The sequence below is a fragment of the Aotus nancymaae genome, unplaced genomic scaffold (assembly GCF_030222135.1).
Source record: "Aotus nancymaae isolate 86718 unplaced genomic scaffold, 86718_ANA_hifiasm-v0.15.2.pri h1tg000010l, whole genome shotgun sequence".
NCBI classification, from domain to species: Eukaryota; Metazoa; Chordata; class Mammalia; order Primates; family Aotidae; genus Aotus; species Aotus nancymaae.
The window spans coordinates 10931261-10944746 of NW_026988421.1; the positions used below are offsets into that span (position 1 = coordinate 10931261).

Consider the following 13486-nt stretch of genomic DNA (forward strand, 5'->3'; position numbering starts at 1 on the left):
AAACTGGAAATCACAGACTATGTGTGTATGACTTGAAATAAAGAGTCTAACAAACTTCAGGGGTGCTGAGAGTGCGGGGAGTATTGGGAGTGGTTACAAGACTTTCCTAGGATGAAAGCACTTGTGTTCATGGACTCTGTAGTCAAGTTCTCACTATCTGATCACATCGCCGGAAGCAGTGCTGGATTTGCCCTCTCTCACTTTTACACCTATACAGAAAGATGACCTACAAACGGTGCCGTGCTCACAGTCGCCCAAATCTCAATTCACAGGGTGGTAGTTTTACCACTGTAAGGAGCTCAGATTTTTCTGTAATGGGCAGAAATCTGCTGAGTGCCCAATGTTTTATGGTGTATGGTTTTAGTTCCACCCAACTCCATTATGATTCTATACATCTTAAAAGCTACACTCAGTCTTTGGGCAGCTGAATTATTTTTTCTTAACATAGTTCATGAATTAAGGTTTGTAAATGAAATTCTACGTAACCACTAAAAAGAGCAGTAGGTGTATACAGATGTAAAAGAGAAAGCATGTCTATAGTATGTCAGATGAAACCAAGAGGAGAGTGGTATATATATGTGCCTATTTTTATTCTTAAAAGATCAGGTCAGGCACAGTGGCTCACACCTGTAATACCAGCACCTTGGGCAGCTGACGTAGGCAGATGCCTTGAGGTCAGGGGTTCGAGACCAGTGTGGCCAACATGGTGAAACCGGGTCTCTACTAAAAATACAAAAATTACCCGGGCATGGTGACAGGTACCTGTAATCCCAGCCACTCGGGAAGCTGCGGCAGGAAAATTGCTTGAACCCGGGAGACGGAGGTTCCAGTGAGCCAAGATGGTGCCACTGCACTCCAGCCTGTGTGACAAGAGCAAGACTCCATCTCAAAAATAAATAAAAGATAATTATATAAAAAGAGATACAAGAAACGTTTGCACAACCACACATGGAAAAAATTGGGAAAGGAGCCCAAAAAAAAAAAAAAAACCAGTGGAGCTTGGCATCTGCCTTCCACTGAGCATCAGGGGAGCATTCTGAGAAAATGCTACTCAGCCATTGGGCCAGCCAACACACTTTCAGTCTTCAGTTTGTTTGGAGTTTCTATCATGAACAAGTGTTGAATTTCATCAAATGATGCGGCACATGTTGAAATTATCACAAGACTTTTCTCCCTTAACCCATTAATATGATAATTTACCCCAATTGATGTTATATTAAATCAAACCCAGCTTATTCGTGATTACACAACTAATGGAGGCAGGATTTGGCTGGCCAATATCTTCAGTAGGATTTCTGTAAACATCCTTCTAAGTTGACCTTCCTTTCCCATTCATAACCCTTGTCAGGTTATGGAATCAGTTATCCAACTCTCAAAATATAACTTGAGAATTGTTCCTTCTTTTTCAATATTCTGGAATAATTTGTACATAATTTGGATTATTTATTTCTTGAATGTCTAATAGAAATTGCCAGTAAAAACCATCTGGAATAAACTTTGTGGAAAGATTTTTAACAAATCGTTCAATTTTCTCAAATTATAAGACTATTCGATATTCAATTTCTTAAGACAATTTTAGAAGGCTATATTTTTTGACAAGTTTGTTCATTTTATCTAAACCTAATGTTTATAAGCTTAAAGTCGTTTATATTATATTTTAGTGTCTGATTCCTAATATTTTTATTTCTAGTATTATTTGTTTCTCTCTTCTTTTCTAGGTCATTTTTACCAAAAGTTTGACATTTGTTTTAGACTTTCCAATAACCAAACTGGCCTTATCAATCCTCTCTAAAGTAAATGTTTTTCTATTGATATTCTAATGTTTGCTATTTTGCTAATGTCTATTCTTAACCTATTACTTTCACATTTGATTTGGGTTTATTCTACTTTCTACTTAAGTCTGATCGTTAGTTCATTAATTTTTCACCTTAACATATTAAATATTAATTTATTAAATAAAATACGGGATGTTTAATATATTAATACTTAATGTACTAACTTATTAAATATAATATGGGATATCATATATTATATACCATATATGTTTAACATGTTAAATTATATTAAATAGTTAACACTATCCATTTTCTTCTAAGAAATACTCCACAAGATTTAATGTTTTACCAATACCTCACGCACCACTGACCCCAAAGAGCTGTGGGGCAGCTTGCTAGGTACTGATGTCAGTTTCCATCAAAGACCCCCCAAGTGCTGTGGTGCCACCCACACTGCGCCCTTCCCCCCTTGTTGCTCACTGACTCCCAGTTTTACCTAGGTGCTGAGTGTCCTTGGCTTCTCAGGCTGTTTCCAGCCCCAAGTGGTTAACGCTGGGTACTAAACCATTGTGGAAATCCAATTCCTCCCATGTGATGGGAACAAACCTTGCATGTGACTCAATCCTAGCCATTGGGATTGGGGGAAAGTCTGGCAGGGGTAGAGGTGGGAGAATTCACAGAAAAGTTTTTTTTTCCTCAATAAAAAGGAACACAAAGGAAAAAACACTGATCCCCTTTGCTAAATGTTACCACATTCAGTGGCAGGAAATCCCAAAGCTATTTTGCAACTATGACGTGTAATGTTTCCCACACACCGAAAATGGCAGAGCTGAAAGTGAGAAAGCAACAGGGAACTGATGACACAGAAGTCCTGTGACTGCATTTCTTGTTACATAAGAAAAGAAGTGGCCGGGTGCGGTGGCTCACACCTGTAATCCCAGCACTTTGGGAGCCCACAGCAGGCGGATTACGAGGTCAGTAGATCGAGACCATCCTAGCCAACATGGTGAAACCCCATCTACTAAGAAAAAAAAATACAAAAATTAGCTGGGCGTGGTGGCACGTGCCTGTAGTCCCAGCTACCTGGGAGACTGAGGCAGGAGAATCGTGTGAACCCAGGAGGTGGAGGTTGAAGTGAGCTGAGATCGGGCCACCGCACTCCAGCCTGGCGACAGAGCGAGACTCCATCTCAAATAAATAAATAAGAAGCTCCATATTATTTAAGCTCCTTTTTCCAGGTCTCATTATTTGCAGCTAAAATTGTCCTGCAGGTGCCATGGGAAGACAGCCTCCTGCCTGAATGGCACTGAGTGGCAGTTTTACCGTGGCATTGCAATGTCATCTTAGAATGCTCACCATGAATCAGGCAACTGAAAAAGACTCTCACGTGTTCTTGCACCATTGCTTACATCATCTTAGAAAAAGCACACTATTCTACATTATTCTTTTCTTCTTAGGAACTCAAGAAAATGTCTCTTTTGTAAATATGTATTAAAATAATAGATGATCAGAATAAGCTTGTGAGAGGAAAAGAAAAATAAATGAAGTGAGGTCAGAGCTTGTGTCTGCCATTGTGAGGACCCAGATCAGCCTCCTGAAAAGCCATAATGCAAGCCGGGCACTCACATGGCCTAAGACATGGGATGTGTCCCTGTGCATGCATAGCTACCCGCCAAGGACAGTACAGGCATGTTGGAATGGTCTTAGCTAAGCACTGACTTTCCTGGAAGATAAAATTTCCATGTTAGGGCCCTTGCCCCTATCTTTAAATGCTGTCTTCAATTGGTATTACTGTGTCCTTGGGTTGCAGGTGACTGAAACATTATCTCAGACTAGTTTAAGAAGGCAAAAAGGAAGAACACACATTTAATGGTTTGTGTGGGCACACCAAGGAAAGGAGTGTCTGGATGTAAGGATCTAAGCACCCCATCAGGATACTGTCTCCTCTTCTCAGCTTTTCTCTGCACATCATCTGCCTTCTCTCAGGCAGATTTCTCCACGGGGCCGGAACCACAATGGCCAGCAGCCCGTGGCTGTCATGTAGACTCTGAAGTGGAAAGGCAAGCCTGGCCCCCACCAGCTTCAGTGGGAAACTCTCTCACTGCCCCATTTGACTCACATGCTCATCACTGGACAAATCTCTATGGAAAAGATGGTATTGGGGGGTTGAACCGTGTTCCGCCAAAAGATACTTGCAAATCCTAATTCTTGGTGTCTGTGAATGTCACCTTGTTTGGAAATAGGGTCTCTGCAGATGCAATCAAGTTCAGATGGGGTCTTGATGGGTGAGCCCCAATCCAATAACTTGTGTCCTTATAAGAAGACAGGAAGTTTGGACATAGACTGGAGTGATGCATCTACAAACCAAGAGACACTAGGAGTTGCCAGCAACTCTCAGAAGCTGAGAGAGAGAAATCAGATTCTACCTCAGAGCCTTCAGAAGGAACCAATCCTACCGTCACCTTGCTTTAAGACTTCTAACCTCTACTACTGTGAGAGAATAAATTTGTTGTGGTAAGCTGCCCAGTTTGTGGCATTTCATTACAGCAGTTGCAGGAAACTAAGCCAGAAGGCAGAACAGCTTATCTAGTATAAATGTGCATGGCATAGGCTTTGTTTTAAACTGTTTCTTTTCAAAAACTTTTCTTATCTAGCACATTTATACTAGATAAGGTGACCCCTTGTGATGGTTAATTCTATGTATTAACTTGGCTGGACTAATAGATGCCCAGATAGCTGGTAAAACATTATTTCTAGGTGTGCCTGTGAGGGTGTTTCCAGAAGAGACCTTCGAATCAGTAGACTGAGTAAAGAAGACCACTGTCACCAATGTGGATGGCATCCTCCAATCCATTGAGGGCCCAAATAGAACAAAAAGGCAGTCAAAAGGAATTTTCTCTCTCTCTGCTTGAGCTGAGATGTTCAATTTCTTCCGCCCTTGGACATCAGTGCTTCCAGTTATTGGACCTTTCAACTTGGACCAGGACTTACACCACCAGCTCCCTGTCTCTCAGGCCCTTGGACTCAGATGGAATTACACCATGGACTCTCCTAGTTCTCTAGCTTGAACATGGTACAGCATGGAGCTTCTTGGCCTCCATAATCATATAAACCAAGTTCTAATAATACACATATATCTCCTAGTGGTTCTGTTTCTCTGGATTACAGGTTGGTCAGGTGCTCACTACAGTGGGAAGGGAGGCAGGGTACTATGAATGGCAGCCCATAATAGATGGCTGGAGGAGAAGAAAGAGCTGTACCCCAGAGAAAGAAGAGAGGCCTTGTTACTGGAAGAAGAGGGTAAAGAGTGCTGGTCAGGCAAGCATAAAAACCACTGCATTATTTCACACTGTCGTTATCTATGGCCAGATTTCTTAGAGATGGAGAGAGAAGAATATGGGTTTTGGGTTTATTCCTTCTTCTGAAGATAGTGCAGATTCCTTCATTCAAAGCTAGGAATTTACAAGTCACTGCAATTTGAACAGTTTTATTCTTCAAGGATTGAAGTAGCTTGATGTGGTTTGACACTCAGAAAGTTCATGGATTCACTCTGAGGTGCAATTCTGCTGTAAAAAATGTTTTATTAATTACACCAAGATATATAAAAACTTAAAAGTAAAGTTCCTGTGAAGCACATATTCTATTTCAGTTACATATTCTATATCAGAGTTGACCTTTTATCTCAGCAATAAAACTGAAATTGCGTATCAAATATGATAAAAATCCATTCTAATAAATTGAAATTAGTTATCATTAATGTGCTTTTAAACTATTTTTAATTGCTAACATATTGATATTAAATGGTGGGTTCAAAGATGAAAAAGTGTTACTTATACAGAGTAATCTTCAAGCAGACACCATTAGATGGTCTTGTGCTTAAAGATTCTATTTCAAGGCAAGCCCCACTGCAGTTAGAATTCTAATGAATCACACAGACAGAATCTTTTAACAGCTTGGGCAGGCAGGAATCTTCTCCATAACCATATTCACTTTTAATATGCAGACCTTGCAAGTGGACAGCAAAGGTAGAGGAATTCATCTCATGAATTCCAGTCAGCCAACAAAGAATCTACTGAGACCTCACTCATCATGGCCAAAGTACTGCTTTAGGCACTCGATATATATCAACTCAGTTAATTTTCACAATACTCTTATGGGGTGGGTACTATTATTATCCCCATTTTATAGAAGCAAACTAAGAAACAGAGAGGTTATGATATTTGCCCAGATCACACAGCTAAGACAGTGGCAGAGCACCAGAGTTCTAACTTAGACTGTCTGGTTCCACAGTCTGTGATCTTAACATGCCTGGGACACAAGGATCTGACAAAGACTCCTAAAGTGTCTTACAATACCTCTGCTGAGATAAAACCTTTCTAGGTGAAGCTTTAGTCAACAGAGCTTGAGAGCAGGAAGTAAAATGGTAAATACAAAATTCAGTTCTATCCATCCACGTGATGTGTGACGACAACCACAGTAGTCAGGAGGGTGGTAAAGGAAGTGAGGGGCTGCCCTGGAAGGACCGACAGGATTAAGGTGAGCAGAATCCATGTGCTCATAACACAGAGAGAGCCACAGTTTGTCTCTTGGCCATAGAATCGAGTCATCTGTTTCCTTTCACTTAGCTTGGGCCAGAATCCACAGGTCACCAGGAAATGTATGACAAAACCACCCGAGTGAATAGGTGCAAACCCCTCTAACTAGGGTGACTAACTCATTCTGACCTTTCCAGACATTCCCTAGTTTTAGCACTAAAGTCCCAAGTCCAGGGACCCTGTGAGTCCTGGGCAGACAGAATGCCTGGTCACCTTACTTGTAAAATTTCAATAGGAGAAGGAAAGTTTTTTGAAAAGAAACAGTTTACAATGAAGCCTATGCCATGCACATTTATACTAGATAAGGTGACCCCTTGTGATGGTTAATTTTATGTACCAACTTGGCTGGACTAAGAGATGCCCAGATAGCTGATAAAACATTCCTAAGTATGTCTGTCAGGGTGTTTCCAGAAGAGACTTTAGAATCAGTAAAGAAGACCATCATCACCAATGTGGATGGCATCCTCCAATCCATTGAGGGCCCACATAGAACAAAAAGGCAATCAAAAGATGAATTTTCTCTCTCTCTGCTTAAGCTGGGATGTCCAATTTCTTCTGCCCTTGGACATCAGTGCTCCTGGTTCTTGGGCCTTTGAACTTGGACCAGGACTTACACCACCAGTTCCCTGTCTCTCAGGCCTTTGGACTCATACTGAATTACACCACTGGATTACCTGGTTCTCTAGCTTACAGATGGCAGATCATGGGACTTCTTGGCCTCCATAATCACGTTAACCAATTCCTAGAATATATATGTCTCCCAGTGGTTCTGTTTCTCTGGAGAAACTGCCTAATATACCTCAAAAAAACTAAAACCATTGATACCACTGAACCTGAGCTCCTCTGGACACTACCACATCGAGGCTGTAGGACCTTAGGAGGATCACCTGTCACTCCAGGCCTTAGGAGGATCACCTGTCACTCCGGGCCTTAGGAGGATCACCTGTCACTCCGGGCCTTAGGAGGATCACCTGTCACTCCGGGCCTTAGGAGGATCACCTGTCACTCCGGGCCTTAGGAGGATCACCTGTCACTCCGGGCCTTAGGAGGATCACCTGTCACTCCGGGCCTTAGGAGGATCACCTGTCACTCCGAGCCTTAGGAGGATCACCTGTCACTCCAGGCCTTAGGAGGATCACCTGTCACTCCAGGCCTTAGGAGGATCACCTCATCACTCCGGCCTTAGGAGGATCACCTCATCACTACAGGCCTCAGGAGGATTACCTCATTGCTCTGGGCACCCATAAAATTAAAGGTTTGTTGTTAAGGTCAGTTTCAGTGCTAATAACCAACCTATTATTCTTGAGTTCACATCAGTGTTAGAGGAGAGCCTCTGACCACACACACACACGCACATGCACACGCACACACACACCCTATACAAGGTTTTCTTATTTAGGGGGAAAACATACTGCACATTATTTTTCACTTGAGATATTCATTATTTGAGGTATACTCTAGCATAAATTTAGTACTTGGGGATTTTTTTAATGATGGTTTTTCTAGATTTTTAACATATTTCCTAATTTTACTATAGCCAGTTTTCATTTCACACACAATGGTGGGGGTGGGGAGATGCCTTCAGAATAAATGATGTGATAAACATCACAAGATGCTTTTCATGAATGGTAGCTCTTATCTCCCAGACACGCACCTTGGGAAGGCTAAACAAGCTAGGTCAGGAGAGCAGCAACCACCAGGAACGCTCTGCTCCAAATAACAAGGCCCCTGTTGATTGGGCTACCACGTTGCCATTTGAAGACAAAAGTAGAATTTGTGTAGCGGATTATTAAAGGAATGCGGTCAGAATAATTCTAGTTTACAAAAATCCACTGAGCACACAGGCCACAGAGAGCTGTGGCTCAGCAAATCTAACTGAAATATAAGTAACTCAACTTCAGTAAGTATAAGAAAATGGTTGTGAACTCTGTATTTTCCATGCTGATGTTGGGGAAGGGGACAATCTAGCCTCAGATAATTTGCCAAGTAGTATATCAGGTGACCCACTCACCTTTCCTCTGTGCCCAACAATGACTACCCTCTCATTCTTTGTTTCCAAAGGAATGCAGAGCCAATTTTGTTAATCATGTCTTTGTTTCCTGGAATAGAGGATATGCTCTAGAGAAGAGATTAAGACTGTGAACACTGATGCCCTTCTGACCTGAGTTGGCTCCTGGGTTCAACCTACTTACATAGATGGCAGGTGGCAAATAAAGACAAAATTATGTTGTCTACCCCATGAGATGGGTTGCATTTCAGGTAAGGGACTCATAGTCAAGGTCAAGCTGTCAATCAAAGACAGAAAAATTGGATCCTAAACTTCTGGTAAACAGAGCAACAAATGTTTTTATCTTTCATATCAGCAAGAAGGTTATCCCATCTTTCTTTATAAGAACTTGTTCTTCAGAGAGATTGCAATTTAACACCTAGCGTGCCATCTCTGATGAGCAACATGCACAAACTTTCTGCTGTTTCCTAGCTACGAAGTCCAAACTTCAGTTTTATTTTAGGTATCCCTAAATACAGAGGTACCCCTGAGTTAGGATGGCATAGAGAATTCTAGAGGCAACTTTATAGAAAAACTTAATTGAAGGCTTAATCCCAAAATAGAAATTCTCTTCACTGCAAATTGTCAGTGTGATTTGGCATGCCTCAAAATACACACTTGCCACTGGTCATTCTTTCATTAAAGTTTTATTTCTGAGCTACCTGAAGCTTTTTATTCTCTTATCTTTCTAAGCTTCTGTCATTTAAAATAGTGTGGCACTTATGAAACAAGAAACATAGACATCAATGAAATAGCATACTGTCCAGAATTAGACACACAAAAATGATCAGTTGGGTTTTAACAAAGGTGCCAGAGCCATGGATTTTTTTAAAAAAATATTTTCATCAAATAGTACTGGGGCAATTGGTCATCCACATGCAAAAAAGAAAAGAATAACTCAAAATGCATTATAGACCCAATATGAGGACTAACACTACAAAACTTTGGGAATACACAGGAGAAAATCTTAATGACTTTACGTTAGGCAAAGATTTCTTTAGTAAGACACAAAGAACAGGAGCTATTTTTTTAATTGATAAATTGGACTCCATCAAAAATAAATAAATCTTTTACTCTTAAAAAAAAACCAGCTAAGACAATAAAAAGGCAAGCTGAAGACTGGGAGAAAATAGCTGCAAAACTTACATCTATCCAAAGTACATAAGAAATGCTTACAATTCAATAATAAGACAAATAGCCAAAATAGTTGAAGAGACATTTTACAAAAAAAGACATGGATGGCAAAGAAGCACATGAAAAAATGCTCTGTATCATTAGTCATCAAGAAAATACAAATAAAAATCACAATGAAACACCAGTACACACCCACTGGAATGGCCAAAATTTAAAAGACTGACAATAATAAGTGATGGAAAAGATGTAGGGGAAGGAAGTCCTAGCCAGTGCAATCAAGCAAGAGAAAGAAATAAAGGACCTCCAAATTGGAAAAGAGGAAGTCAAACTATCTGTTTTCTAATGGTATAATCATATACCTAGAAAACCCTACAGCCTCCTCCAAAAGACTTCTAGATTTGATAAATGAATTCAGTAAAGTCTCAGGTTATAAAATCAATGTACACAAATCAGTAGCACTACTGTATAATGACAACAATCAAGCTGAGAATCAAATCAAGAACTCAATCCCCTTTACAATAGCAGCAAAAAAAAAAAAAAAAAAAATACCTAGGAATATACTTAACCAGGGAAGTGAAAGATCTATATAAGGAGAACTACAAAACACTGCTGACAGAAACCATAGATGACACAAATGGAAATACATGTCATCTTCATGGACCAGAAGAATTAATATCATAAAAATAACTATTTCCCAAAGCAATCTACAGATTCAATGCAATTTCTATCAAAATACCAATATTATTGTTCACAGAATTAGAAAAAAAATTTTTTAATTCATATAGAACAAAAAAAAAAGCCTAAATAGTCAAAGAAATCCTAAGCAAAAAAAACAAATCTGGAGGCATCACATTATCCAACTTCAAATTATACTACAATGCTATGGTAACCAAAACAGCATGGTACTGGCACAAAAGTAGACACATAGACCAATGGAACAGAACAGAGAACCCAGAAACAGAGCCAAATACTTACAACCAACTGATCTTCAACAAAAAATACAAAAACATAAATTAGGGAAAGGACACTCTATTCAGTAAATGGTGCTGGAGAAACTGGATACCCATATGTAGAAGAATGAAACTGGATTCCTATCTCTCGCTATATACAAAAATCATCTCAAGATGGATTAAAGACTTAAATCTAAGACCTGAAGTTATAAAAATCCTAGAAGAAAACCTAGGAAAAACTCTTCTAGACATTGGCCTAGGCAAAGAATTTATAACTAAAACTCAAAAGCAAATGCAATAAAAATAAATGGGACTTGATTAAACTGAAAAACTCTGTACAGCGAAATAATCAGCAGAATAAACAGACAACCCATCAAATGGTAGAAAATATTTGCAAACTATCCATCCAACAATATTTTGACTAATATCCATACTCTACATGGAACTCAAATCGGCAAGGAGAAAAACAAATAATTCCATCAAAAAGTGGGCAAAGGGTTTGCATTCCCTGCACAAAATGCCCGGCAAAACCACAGAAACCATCCCTGCTATGGAACAGGAGCTGCCGCAGCCCTCCTGAGAGAAAGACTGAGAGAGGGTCTGGAACAGAATCTGACAGTGATGAATCAGTACTGGAGCTTGAGGAACACAATTCCACACAGACAACCACAGAACAAGCCCAGCTGGCAGCAGCAGCTGATATTAATGAAAAACCAGTCAGTAAAGCAGAGTTGGAGTGAAAAGAAAGCACAGAAGGCGATGTCCAAACTGGGTCTTGGGCAGATTACAGGGGTTACTAGAGTCACTATATGGAAATCCAAGAATATCCTCTTTGTCATTACAAAACCAGATGTCTACAAGAGCCCTGCTTTAGATACCTACATAGTTTTGGGGGAAGACAAGAATGAAGGTTTATCTCAGCAAGCATAGCTAGCAGCTGCTGAGAAATTCAAAGTTCAAGGTAAAGCTATCTCAAACATTTAAGAAAAAACACAGACTCCAACTGTATAAGAGGAGAGTGAAGAGGAAGAAACTGATGAAGCAGGTGTGGAAGTTAAGGACATGGAATTGGTCATGTCACAAGCAAATGTGTTGAGAGCAAAGGCAGTCCAAGCCCTGAAGAACAACAGTAATGATATTGTAAATGCTATTATGGTATTAACAAAGTAACCACTTGAAAGCAACTTTTTTGGTGTTCCAAAGAAGTAACTGCAGCTTGATTTGAAATTTGTACTGTTTCTAGAAGAGCAATAACAAACATTGCAGTCTGACTCTCTAGGAAGCCCTATCCCTAGGAAAAGGGAGAATGCTCCACATCAAGGGATCACCCTGTGGGACAAAAGAATCTGAACAGCAGTCCTTGAGTTCCAGATTTTTCCACTGAAATAGTCTACTCAAATGAGAAGGAATCAGAAAAATAATTCTGGTGATGTGACAAAACAAGTTTCTGTAACACCCCCAAAAGACCACACTAGCTCCCCAGCAATGGAACAGAACCAAGAAAAAAAACCTCTGAATTGCCAGATAAAGAATTTAGAAGGTTGATTACAAAGCTACTCAAGGAGACACCACAGAAAGGTGAAAACCAACTTAAAGCAATATAAAAAACAATACAGGATATGGATGAACATGTCTCCAGAGAAATAGATCTCCTAAAGGAAAAACAATCACAACTTCTGGAAATAAAAGACACATTTAAGAAATACAAAATGCACTGGAAAGTGTCAACAATAGACTGGAACAAGTAGAAGAAACAATTTCAGAGCTCAAAAATAAGGCTTTTATATTAACCCAATCAGACAAAGACAAAGAAAAAAATTTTTGAAAACGAACAAAGCTTCCAAGAAAATTGGGATTATGTTAAACGGCCAAACCTAAGAATAATTGGTGTTCCTGAGGAAGAGGAGAAATCTAAAAGTTTGGAAAACATATTTGAGTAAATAATTGAAGAAAAAAAAAAAAACAAAAAAAACCTTCCCTGGCATCACTGGAGATCTACACATCCCAATACAAGAAGCTCAAAAAACACCTGGGAAATTCATCACAAAAAGATAATCACCTAGCCACATAGTCATCAGGTTATCTAAAGTCAAAACAAAGAAAAGAATCAAAAGTTGTTGAGGCAAAAGCATCAGGCAACCTATAAAGGAAATCCTATCAGATTAACAGCAGATTTCTCACCAGAAACCCTGCGAGCCAGAAGGGATTGGGGCCTTATCTTTAGCCCCCTCAAAAAAAATAATTGCCAGCCCAGAATTTTGTATCCAGCAAAACTAAGCTTCATAAATGAAGAAGAGAAAAAACCTTTTTCAGACAAACAAATGCTGAGAGAATTCACCACTACCAAGCCAGAACTGTAACAAATGCTAAAAGTTCTAAATCTTGAAACAAAACCTCAAAATACACCAAATAGAACCTCCTTAGAGCATAAATCTCACAGACACTATAAAACAATAACACAGTTTTTAAAAAAGGTATTCAGGCAGCAACTAGCACAATGAATAAAACAGTATCTCACATCTCAATACTAAAGTTGAACGTAAATGACCTAAATACCCCACTTAAAAGATGCAGAATGGATAAAAATTCATCAACCAAGTATCTTCTGTCTTTAAGAGACTCACCTAATGCATAAGGACTCACATAAATTTAAGGTAAAGTAGTGGAAAAATATATTCCATGCAAATAAAAACCAAAAGCAAGAAGGAGTATTCTTATCCTGAAAGCAAAAACAGTTTTAAAAGTCTGTCATTAAAAGACAAAGAGGGATACTATATAATGATAAAAGGATGAGTCTAAGAGAAAAATATCACAATCCTAAATACATACGCACCTAACATGTATATTTATATATAATAATTATTACTAGACCTAAGAAATGAGATAGATGGCAACACAATAATAGTGGGGGACTTCAGTACTCCACTGACAGCACTAGACAAGTCATCAAGACAGAAAGTCAACAAAAAAAAAACAATGGATTTA

At 39.3% G+C, this 13486-nt stretch overlaps 1 pseudogene; it reads left to right on the forward strand.

Moving 5' to 3' along the window:
- The first annotated feature begins 11018 nt into the window (after window positions 1–11018).
- Window positions 11019–11671, forward strand: LOC105714184 (nascent polypeptide-associated complex subunit alpha-like; annotated as a pseudogene).
- The last annotated feature ends 1815 nt before the right edge of the window (window positions 11672–13486 follow it).